Source organism: Ixodes scapularis, unplaced genomic scaffold (assembly GCF_016920785.2).
Source record: "Ixodes scapularis isolate PalLabHiFi unplaced genomic scaffold, ASM1692078v2 PGA_scaffold10__122_contigs__length_95168666, whole genome shotgun sequence".
NCBI lineage: Eukaryota > Metazoa > Arthropoda > Arachnida > Ixodida > Ixodidae > Ixodes > Ixodes scapularis.
Genome location: NW_024609836.1, coordinates 12,806,177 through 12,818,391, shown reverse-complemented (window position 1 = coordinate 12,818,391; position 12,215 = coordinate 12,806,177). Strand labels below are relative to the sequence as shown.

The 12,215-nt window shown below is 48.6% G+C and overlaps 1 non-coding gene and 1 pseudogene across 1 annotated transcript; both read right to left on the bottom strand.

Moving 5' to 3' along the window:
* Positions 1-4,047: 4,047 nt before the first annotated feature.
* Positions 4,048-5,001, bottom strand: LOC120843135 (annotated as a pseudogene).
* A 750-nt stretch (positions 5,002-5,751) lies between these two features.
* On the bottom strand, positions 5,752-5,935 carry LOC120843142. The gene has a single exon (XR_005716095.1). It is a non-coding gene; the product is annotated as a U2 spliceosomal RNA (small nuclear RNA).
* Between the last annotated feature and the right edge of the window lie 6,280 nt (positions 5,936-12,215).

Here is a 12,215-nt window from a genome sequence, read left to right as displayed (position 1 = left end):
AAAACTCTCGACCACTACACCACAAAAAAGTTCTACGGTGCTACATTTTGGAGAAGCGTACCGCGTCACCCTCGTCGTTTTTTTCGTTCATCGCACACGTACCATTAATTCTCCTAGGGCACAAAACTCCAGCGCCGCTCGTGGTATCTGCGTCGACCGTCTTCACGCGCTTCATTGTAAGCGGGCGCCGCTCTTGCCACTACACCCTCTAGAACACTGTAATAGAGAGTATTCACTGGCGGCCATAGCTGTGTGCACGACTGCTCAGCGCGTGCTGACGGCGTGCTTCCACAGTTCTTTCACCACGTGCATTTCGCACCACCAAGATTGCCGGCCTTAGCAGCCTACTAACGTGAGCTCGTTCTGAGCATGCGTTCTAAACATCGCCTTCCAACATGGCGTCCAGTGAATACTCCCTATAGGGGGTTCAGCTCATCGCATTTTTCGCACCGCTCTTGGTAGAGGAAGCGCGTGCTGCACCTTCTAATCATGCTTCGAAGCACGGGCCGGGACCGAGAGCGGTTTTTCGAAGACGATCTACTGAGTAACACAACATACGGCACCATGCTCTAAAAATTATGAAGCGCACACCCAGCTCGACGCGCGTGGAGCGAAAGCTCGCGCTGCAGAACCCAGGGATCCTGGGTTCGAGCCCAACCCCTGCCCGTTTCGATCTGGATGAGCATCGTACCGGCGTGCGGTCGTGTATCGCTACTGCGTGGTGCACTTCAAAGACCCCAGGCTAGTGGTCGTACTGCACTGGCTAAATTGCTCATCTACAGCGTGTGACTCGTCGCAACATTAATGGCAGACCAACTACACGCTGTATAAATATCCAAACAACCCAATTATTATTATTTCAAAAAATTGAACCTTCAAACAAAAACGCTGCCTACGTTCACTTTGATTTTTTTTTAAATATGTCTTTCTTTGTAAATAGAGTTCGGTAATGAAAACAATTCTTTGATATTCCCTTGCCCTGGTTGTGGAACTCTCCAACCTACGAACCTAAAAAAGTTTGTTGGTGACCGCAACATTTGTTGGGCCTTCAAGTGTATGTTTAGGCATTCTTGCAACTTACACTGACCATACGAGATTTCCACCGGGGACCTGGAGAGATATCTAAACAGCAGAAATCTCTGAATATTGTACCTTTGTGCTTTGTTTTAGTCACTGTAATAATGCTGAATTCAATCCGATGACTACTTAGAAACCAGACCCATTACAAGTACTCCCACAACAATTTTAATAAACTAATAAAACAAGTATATTGCGATTGTGTGAAATGAATGCTGGCAAATATCGCTACAGAACAAAGAACATACACAATATAGTTGGTATCTTAGACTGCCTGATTGACGTGCAGGCTTGCCTGACAGTGATGTCACACCACTGGTGTTGAAAAGTTTTCTCAGCGGCTACTTAGATTTAAAGAAAGAAAATAGCATAAAAGGAAGAGGGAAGCACATATATTCAGGAAATGTAGTTAGTGTGGGTGGTTAAAAGAAACTACAGACTACCCCTTTAAAGCAACGTGGCCTTCTTTCTGGAGGTAGCAACTTTTTCTGAAACACTAAGATTCGCACATGTGTCCTCAGCAAAGAAGTGAATGCGCAAAACGACATATGACGGAAGGAGCTCAACAGTAAACACATCACTGTGGTCATTGCACACTAGCCTTGCGATTGCGCAACCTTCTAGGGCGTCGAGGAGGTTTCACATCATGTCCCCACAAAGGTCGTCAGCCGTCAGTGCGGAAGCAATCTTGCCCTCGACACTCTTGAACATTGCGAACATTCTGCGCGATGGGTGTTTTAGGCTTCCTTCCTTGAATTCCCTCGCGAGCGTGAGGTAGGCCTCTGAACATTCGTTTGACCCTCCCTGAATGTCATCCATGCAGGGCTCACACATTGTGTGCTTGCCAATTGACCGCACTAAGTAGCCACACTGGTAATAAATAACACAATCTTGAGCCGATGTGTCAGTGTAAACATGATCGTGCATGTGGTCATGGCGTGGTGTTTGATGGGCAGAAATACAAATCTGCAAGACCTTACTTCGAAGGCAAGCTTCGAGCCTTTCATGCCCTGTTTTAACTTCTTTTTTCTTGGCTCTCATTGTTTGATTCACAGTCGCCAGAACAGTTGTTGGCTCTCCCATGACGTTCCCAGTCACACAGGCTTTGATGGGCGCGGAGAGGCTCAAGAGGCGATAGATATGCGAGAAGCTCACAACAGTTGGGTGGTCTTCATCACGCCCGAAGCTCCTGACCACCCCAAAGAAGCGCTAGAAAGAACAAAATTAGAATATTACTTCCGTTTAAACCAATTTCGATATAAGAAAGGGTTGCGTGAGAATGCGACATGTTGATTCATGCGAATGGATTGCCTCTAGGGGATGTTGGTTTAGTTTTCCTCCGAGCACATAGTCTGCTCCGGAGTTGAGGATGTCCGACGTCAGGTCTCTAACAGAAGCAAGGGTGACGCGTGTAAGCTTTGATGCGAACATGACGGTTCCCCTGGAGATACTGTTTTGCTCCGTGAGGTTTACCAGATCCAAAACGTCTGTGATAATCTGCAAGAAATAATGTATGCTTCTAGAGCACTCACTGAGTGTAAAAAATAACCCAAAAAGTAAGGTTTCATGCCTAAAATGGGTTATCTTACCCTGATTTCCTCTAAATCTCTTTTTATTCCATGTCGAGGTAGCTTGACTTTTAGTGCATCAAACAGGTTGTTTATGAAAACAGTGAACTGAACTGTGCCCTCACAGTCCTCCAGGCCGGGGCACTTCAGTCGGTTGTAGACCCTCACACCCACAGCGGTGCTGCGACTGAAAAGCTGGAAGTAGAAAACAGTTTTCCTTAGAACGCTGTAGTCTTTTGTGGCATTTGTAAAAAGCTTAATGATCTAACAATTACCCGGACAGCCAACCTCACACTAATCTTTCTTAGGTTATCGGGGTGTACACGTTCTTCAGTCAGTTTCGGCACCACTCGAATCTGCTCCTCGCAAAGCCTTGTAGAGGAGCCTGTAGTGGTCGAAGTTTATCTTGTGTTGCCCGATCTGGAAGATTACAAACTACAATGCGAACAAATTAACTCAATGAATCCCCTGAAAATGAATAAACCTTTGAAAAGGAAACAGAGTTAAGCTGCATTCAACTCACCATGCCGTATTTGTGACGAAAGAGATGATTCCGGACGCATTTAATGATGTGAGGGACATCGCACAAGAAGTATAGGCTCGGGTTAGGATCACACGGATGTTTCACCTTGTGCTTGGGGTCTTGCAGTTTTCCCGAGATACCGAAGCATGACCACATCGACTTGTTGGTGGTGGCACCATCACTTATGACAGCTACTACTATGGCTTTGTGCTTTCCCAGTTCCATGATCGCCTGGAGTACAAGGTTTGCAAGGACTACACAAGGTGTTGCATTCTTTGTGGCAAAACAAGCAGTGGGCTGTACCCAGATGTGGAAAAGTGGCACACACATTAGTTCCAAGGCATGGTCAGCGGCAGTTCCGGAACAGACGCCGTCTCTGTAATCAACGAGGCCATCAAGTTTTTAGGTGCCTAGATTTAAAGAAACGGCTCTCCGCACCTTCATCTCATCCAGAATCAGTGTGCCGAAGCACCGGTGCCCAGTTTTACCCACCAAGAAAGTTTCAATGCTGGATAAGACAACCTTGTTGAAGCCAAATTAGCAGGGGACCCTTTTAATGATTTGCCTTAGTCTCGATGTAGTCGGAAGAGGGAGCAGATTCATTGCAGTCATTAGCCTGTATGCCTTCGGACTCGAAATCCTCAAGAGGAGACAAGTCATCATCCACTCGGTTTCATACCGCCTCCCACGTGCGAATTTTGCTGAGGCAGCCCTTGACTCCTCTTCGAAAAGCAACTTGTTGTGAGCATGGCAACACAGAAATGGCAGCTTCGATCTTCTCGTCTGACATTACAGAAAGCTGGCGCTTTAGGTTCCGCATTTCCCCTCGTGCTTTTTCACGAAAAGCTGAAGCCCGGATGGCTTTCCTTCGGAAGTTTTTCACGAGTACACGAGGCTTCCTTTGAAAGGTTGTTGGTTTTGAAGAGTTTCTTTTTTCTCTTTCGCAGAGGACCTTTCGGGTGAGGCGGCACTCTCGGCATATAGTCAGTTCTGAAAGCACTAGGCACGCCTTTCTGTGCCACACATCCCCGTCCCGGACAGCTGTTTTTGAGGTTGAGATAGTTGGAATCTTTTCAGAGGGGCATCCAGCACAAACCTTGAGGGAGTCAACATAGCTTAATAACACTCTCAATTCTTCGAGAATTGTCAACCGCAGTTGAACATCCGTCGAACTTGGGCTCCTGTAGCTTGCCTCTGGTACCAGCTTTCCCCCTACACTGACAACTACAGGAAGGTCTTTTCTGAACGTGACCGCCCTCATCACCGAAACTGCGCCTTGATTCTCCACAAGCTTGAAGAAAATCGTGTGGCTGTCGGACGTCCCTTGAAGGGACCATCCTTCGACTGGCGATTGGGTTGCATCGATTCCGGAGAAGAAGTCGAAAACGTCGGTGGGCCTGCTCGCAAGGTTGACGCCATCGTCTACTGCCTCATCTGCAGTGGTCACTTCATGGGTCACACAACTGGCTCCAGTCCGAGCAACGCTGCGATCGGCGGGGGGCTTTCGTTTGACCCTCTTCGTCGTTGGTTTCAAAAGGTGCGCGGGGACATTCGGAGACAGACGTGGCACGGCACCTTTGGCCCCTGGGGATCAGAACCGTCTGCCCATTAATGACGTGCTAGTAGTGACGTTCAATGTCTTCCGGCTTGAAGTGCAAATCGCACACATAGCTTTTTGGTGTGAGCGTGAACTTTTTTTCGGGGGATCGCGTTCTGCCATACCTTCAGGCGCACAGCATCTTTCGGAGTGGTAAAAAAATGACGCTTTTCGTTACTTTTCGAAGCTTGTGAGGCGTATCCGCTGCGACAGCCGGGAGCGCAGCATGTCGGCATACTTGCTCATTGATTGATAAACACCGGAAAAAGACTAGAAGAGCCAACATCCAACTAAGACACGAGCACGACGAGCACACGAGCGAAGAAACAGGCATCAGCAGCGAGCGGTGCCGAACCGAGCGTAGATCGTACTGGGACTACAGCGCCCTCTCTTGTGCGCGCTACGAAATGGGACCGCGTCGGGGACACGACCTACCCTATTAGAGTTGGTCGTGGTCGGGGAAGCGAGTTTCGTAACAGCCGACCGAGCCCCTCTAGTAACGTTGCCTGATGGTATTGTAGAAGTGTTGAATACGGGCCATGGGACTGGTTTAGATGATGTGGTGTACATGGAAAGTTGGAGAAACCCGCAAAACTGGACTCGGAACGTGAATATTGATAGCAGATGTGAGATCTGGGCAATCAATTAATCCATGAATACATTTATACAAAAAGCATGTCCAGCTACGACTCACGACAAACATTCGAAATAATATAAAAAAGCGGAACATTTTTTTTATTACTGTGATAATATATATTACAATTTTATTTTGTGCACTTTGTAGAGTTTAGTGAATTTAATATCACAAAAAGTTGAAACACTCATTTAACGTGATCTGGCAACCACGATAAAGCTCCGAATCTTTCCAAACCGCTTGAGAGTCGTCTACTCTTCCGAATCTCCCGATTCGGGTCCCATCAAAACTGATCTTACACCAGCTACTACAGTCCTAGAGTCTCATTTTAGATTCAAATATTTGTTCCCGAAGGAACTGGGCCGATCCCTGCTGTACTGCGATACAGGGCCGACCCTGGCAGGTTCCGGGCAGGTTCCGGGCAAGCCCGGAGAACCCCACCTGGCTGCAAAAATTAAGTTAATATCGAGGAGCCATATAGGGCCCCTATCAGATATAAGAACATACGATCAAAGCCAGATAGGCCGAGAAGCGATGCCCAAAAACGATGTCTTTTTTGGAACCCACCTCAGACGCGAAATTGACATACTCGGTGGGGAGGTAAGTGAACAGGAAACCAACACGCCTCCAATAAAGGGTAAGGCCCTGACTTTTACAAGCATTTGTGTAGAATACGATGGTATTTTGATCTCTTACAGCGAAGTTGAAATGTAGAGAATCGCAGATTGAATATTGAAACAAAAGAAAGTCTGCAGGCGAGCTGGTCGAATAATCCTCCGGCACGTTCCCACCAAGGGGGTGCCGCCGTTCCGCTTCCAATGTTTTCGAAAGGGCATGACGTAATTCGTTTGAAGCCTAGTCATAAAAAATGAGAGGCCTGGCACAAGGGATGTGCCAACAATATTTTTTGTTTTGTTGCGAAGCGGCTAGACCAGCTGGGCGGCAAAACGAAAGTGTGTGGCGTCGCGCGTCGCCGTGATGAGGCTTTGCTTCGAGAGCGGCTGGACCGCTTGTTCTTCTGTGGGAAGCTTTGTTTCACCGGTAAAGCCCCTGTACATTACCTGGACATATCCTTGGCACATTCCGGCACTGCTTTTACCAACGAGCTTCCAGATGAATAGGACTAACATACTGAGCAAGCAGCAATCCCAGCATCCAAGCACTGGCCATGCCCGGTTTGTTGGGAACCAGAAATTGTAAACAGAATTCTCGCGCGATAATCTTTCATTAATTAGAGAAATGGAGGCATTCTCTCGCAGCCCTAGTCACACCATGTGCCCTTGTGACGAGGAACTGCTTTGGATACACAAACCGGAACAGTACAGTCAGACTTTTCAATGAGGACCTGCCAACAAAAACATGCAGTTACGTAATAAATTGGTTTGAGGCACTAGTCATCAGGTCCCTATTTGAATGTCATGCACATCTCTATAGTGTTAAGCGCCGTTCACATATATCCAACCGGGTAAGACCGAGAGAGACCAGACCGCTTTTTGAAGCCTCTTGCGACGTCTTATAGACCAGCTCCGCTGCAGCGCATTTAGTCCTATGACGTCGCAACAGAATTAAAGGGGCCCTCCGGAGCTTTCTGCGATCGTCTGTTTATGTCGTTATATTGCGTAGTAGGTGCAAGTTAATATGTATACAAAGTTTCAGATTACATAACCGTTTATTAAGCACATGGCAGAAGGAATATATCGGGACTATTTTCTCTTGGAAGACAATCCCCCATTCCCTGCCCATCGCTAAAACTTGACCAATGGAAATGCTGCATCTCGCGGTGAATGCGAACGTTATTATTGCAACACTTTTTAAGCTCGTTTTAAATTAGAGTTTGAGAAAAACGTAAACTGATTGTGGTGCGGTAAACATAGTCCGCAATTATCGCTCCAAAACCAGCGAACTATGTTTTCTCCCCGCAAGCTTGTTGCTAGGGGGTGATGCGTCGGCGCGTCGGCTCGTCTGCCTCCCGGGGCGTCTGCAGGCGTGCGTTTGCGGGACACGTGTTCCTTCTTCCCGTGGATCCCGACTCCGAAGCCAGCTTTGCGATCCTTCCACGTCAACGAGTCAAACGTTTCCTTGTCATCTGTGGAATGCGACTGCGTACTGCAGTAGCAGCGCGACGGTACGGTGCGACGAACGACGACTGCCAAGCACAAGTCCGGAGAGATTCCTCCGCGGGTCGGCGGTCGGCCGCGTTGGTGGCGCACAGTGACGCCGGAATCCTTCGCTTGCTATTGGCTGACGCGTAAAGAGATGCCCCTCTTGTTTTCCGGGGTCATCTCAGAAAGGGAGGCGTGCCGAGGACTTTGATAGCAATTTTAATAGGGAAATCCGCCGCGCGTGACCGTAATTTTATTATTTTTAGAATCCTTAGGGCCTGTAGGTTGAGTTACTGCCATAAATAGACCATCGCAGAACGCTCCGGAGGGCCCCTTTAAGAGGATATAGCAGTAGAATTTCATCTCCGATAGGAACTTTTTCAAAATCCAGATGGCACTAAGGGTGAAGCCTTTTCACTCAACTGCTCACGCGATATGGTCCTATTTCCAAATAAAAATAAAGAAAAAGCTCGACTTTTTGTACCAGTTATCAGCGGACGGCTTGAAACTGAAAGCCCCCCACTTAAAGGAACCATGAAATGACCTTTTTACTTTTGCCAGATAACTTTTACATTAAAGTGTCAATATTCACTGAATGCCGAACAGGCATCCGTTTTCGTCTCGGTTTATTAACTTCTACACAAAAATTAATGAAATATCAACGTTTTCTTTCTCTTCAACTGACCGCAAAACAAGCTGCGGCGTAATTTAGACGGTCGTGACGTACCCTGTTTCCGGAACCGGAAGTCCTCTCGGCAGTAGGAGAATGGCAGTTAGCGGCGGCGAGTTGGCGGTGCGCCGGTAGGTTTTACAGCGCTGATGGCGCCGATGTCACCGATGTATTCTCTGAATCGGTGCCTCTCATCGCCGCGATAGCCATGGACACATCGCAGCTGAGCGAGATTCAATTAGATATGTTGCGCTACAGCGACAGTATGGGACTAGTCCCATACGCCGGTATGCCTGTTGGGAAGTGCGGCGAGTCTTCCGGTGAAGACTCCAGAAGTCAACCCAACTGTCACTGTTGGTAAGAGGCGGCTTGTGTCAGTCGTTTGCAAAGCGACGTAGATAGAGGCAAATGGCCGCGGCGTTTTTCGCGGCCTCAGAGATGCAGGAGCGAGCCGACGTTAAAAAAAAGATACGTTTGAACTACGAGAGTGTCAGCAAGAGGCACGTAAATCCCTGCTCAAACTCGTTGCGGACGCGCGCGTTTGATGGAAGTGCTGTATTCGAGCTGTTGGTAAGCGCTTCGGGACCGATCTTTTACGATTGCAACTCGATACTGACGCGACACTCGGCAAAGGAAGGTGGTTTGACCGGCATCGCACGTAGCTCCCACGAACTGTTATAGCTCGACAGTGACGTGCAGTTTGTCAGAGTAAAAATGGCATACTAATAACAAAGTTTACATACCGTGTTACGAAGGTAATCCATACAGCGTTTATTTGAGCTCTATATCACACAGAACAAGAATATAGAATCGATGAAGGTCCCTTTTCGACGACAGTGTTCGTCAACACTGGCTCTGAAAACAAGGGGAAGAGATTGACCTCACCCCTTAATCTAAAATTGAGGTCAGCGATCAAAATACGGGAAGGGTCCATAAAAGTCGCGCGGGCATATTCCATGCAGTACGCCAGCCGGTCGTGGGCAGACGGCCGTGGCCAACTACTGTTGAAAGCAACGCTGCGCCAAAGTCGGAATGCCTGCTAGGCCTATCTGCCGAGCTCGCCTGGTCGCGGGTCGGTGAATTCGTGGCCGTTCTGGCTTTTCTCGGGTGTTTGCGGATCCAGCGTTCTTGTTCGTCGTGGTCTGTTTCAAGTACTTTTTTCTTGCTGCTTGAAGTCGGGACGCCCGACAAGAACACGTAGAAAAATAACCGTTCCTTGATCGTCTTGGCCAAGTAAAGGTGTATCCACACGACGGACCGGGCCACGGACCGATTGATCACGTGATGCGCGGCCCGCGGGCCGCCCGGCTGCAATGAGCATCCAGACGGCGGACCAAAAGAGCAGACGACAGAGGGAACGGGCCGGTCTAACCTTCCACCTCACAGCTCCGCCAAACGCATGCAGCGAGCTGCTTTGAGGCTATTTGTAAGGAGCCAAGATGGAGGTTGAACGAAATAGACGCTTGGCCGCGGTGGCCCTGGCGCTGACTATTGAGAACGAGGAGGACTTAAGTGAAGCGAAAAAGGCATGGGGACATCTTTAGATGATTACTTAAGTAGTCGTTTCGACTATTGTCCCACAGAACGGAGAATTGCTCCACGAGCGCGATGAAGTAAAAAGTTGCATCGTCGCACAACAAAAGGTTAGTCTTCTTCGTCTTCAACAGTTGGCGCCAAAAGAAAACGACTTTGGATTTGGAATCCAATCCACACAACAAAAGACAGCTTGTTGCCAAACTTAGCGCTTCAAGTATACTAAAAACGCCGCGGTCCGCCGCCAATGTCCGGGCGAGAAAAGTCGCTTGGCATTTCTCAGAAGCGCGGGCCGCGGACCACCGGCGGACCTCGAAACCCGGTGACGTAAGATCACGTGATGCGCGGCCCGCGGACCAAAACAGCAATTTGGTCCGTCGTGTGGATACACCTTAAAGGGGTTGTCCGGTCGAAACCGGAAGTACTTAAGTTCTTGCGCTCGTTACGTCGAGGGAGCCTTCATATAGACAAACGTCATTTTTATTTTGATATATGATCTCCCGTTATTAATTAAACCTTTCATGATCCTGTGTAGGAAACTGCACCCCGAATTTCGCCAGTGTCAATGCCTGACATCCGTAGGTGCTGCGTGACGTCACAAAACGCAAAGGTTTGTCGGATAGTCGGGATAGCTAGCGTTGGTCGATGGATGTCTTGTATTTTGTTTCGAATTATATAGTCTCCTAGGCAGTACACCACTGAAATACGGTTCTTTTAATGCAGTTCCCAAGCACGTGCAAAAAAAGGCACGCCTTTTAGCAGGATATTACTTGCAGACAGCCATAAGCTTCGGGCAAACGTATGCCGTTTCGCGCAAATACAACTGCGACGGACGCCGATCGAATTAGCCCCTAGTTCGATGGGTGTCCGTCGCAGTTGTGTTTGCGCGAAACGGCATACGTTTGCCCGAAGCTTATGGCTGTCTGCGAGTAATATCCTGCTAAAAGGCGTGCCTTTTTTTGCACGTGCTTGGGAACTGCATTAAAAGAACCGTATTTGCAAAACAAAGGATGCAGTTTTCGCCTCTGAAGCGGCACTTAGGTACACGAAGCGGCATCTGGGTACACATTTCGGCGGATCCACTGGATCGATGATGAGGCTGCGGGTCATTCCCTCAGAGGCGACGTCCGCCGGTCGAAGGCAAACGGCGAACCGTTCAAACGCATGTCGTCACTTGACTTGGACGAGTTTGGTGAATCGTAGCTACGCTCCATGTTCACACGCGGGTCAAACCATTTTCACACGCGGGTGGCTGCATCCGTGCTGAATACAACTTCTGGTATCATTTCCAGATGGCCAAGCTGTTGGTTTCGGTTTCGCTGCCTAATCAAGGTCTGTTCGATTCGGCCAGGAAGTTCTGAACTATAGTCGGTTAGAAGTCAAGAAGATAGCGGCAAATGCCCCTCAAAGGGAATCTTTGCATTTCGACGATAGGTTCGCGGCATCAGGATCATTTTGCGTCGGGGGAGTCACTGGCGGCAGCACGCGGTCGGTATACCGGTCACCTCGAAGACGAAGGCCTGACGATAGCGTCTTGGCCAAGACAATTATCGACCGTAACTTTGGCGTCAAGTTGAAGCGAGAATCGGCAAAAAAAAAAAAAAAGCCGATTCTCGGTGTTTTTCTCAGGCCCGTTAGTGGGCGTCCACAGATACCAGCGGACAAAGCATGCAGTATTATGCTCAGCTACGGCGACATGCAAATGCCAACGCACTAAATCCCAGACCTCTGCAATGTATCGGAGTCGTCAATATGCATCCAAAAGCAACTGAAGGCGGAGACCATCAAGAAGGCAATACCTTTCCGTGTTTGTAAGTAAGAATATCAACACTGTGCATAGCATCAAAATGAAACAATTTACGTGAGCCAATATTTCAACACTCACCACAGGGAGCCAAATCTACGCGAGCAGGTGCCTAAAACGCTTTTAGAATATCATAATCAAGCAAATTCCTACCCTCGGTTATGATCTCAATTCCGCGTCCACCGCGGGTAGGTTATTATCATAAATGAAAAGAAATGCAACCTCCGTATCGGCGTTATTGTTAAACATCGCAGACATTTGAGCAATCGCTGCGAAAAATGGCACCGCGAGCAGAGACGGACGAGGAGTTCTGCTATCGCCGTCTGCTCTTGTCGTCTGCTTCTGCACGGACGCTGAACCGAGTCCGGAGCCGGTGCAAGATTTTGAGGAACTGGGTCTGAACTCGTTCAAAACTGGGATGAATCGAACGCGCCAGTGCAGCGGTCGTGCAACTTCCGGTTGAATCGAATGCACCAGTTCCTGCACTGCCGAACTAGTTCAGCCAGTTCAGGCGAATCGAACAGACCTAAATTGACTGACCCGATTTGGGCGAGGAGTGGGTCGACGTAGTTTAATATCGTTGGCACAGCATCACACCTCAGCTTACGAGCCTTCTGTCCGCTGAGAGCTCGGCTCGTAGCTTTCTTCTGTGAGATGATTGCTGCATAAGCAGGATCTCGATCTGGACGGGAACCCAGTCCCTACGC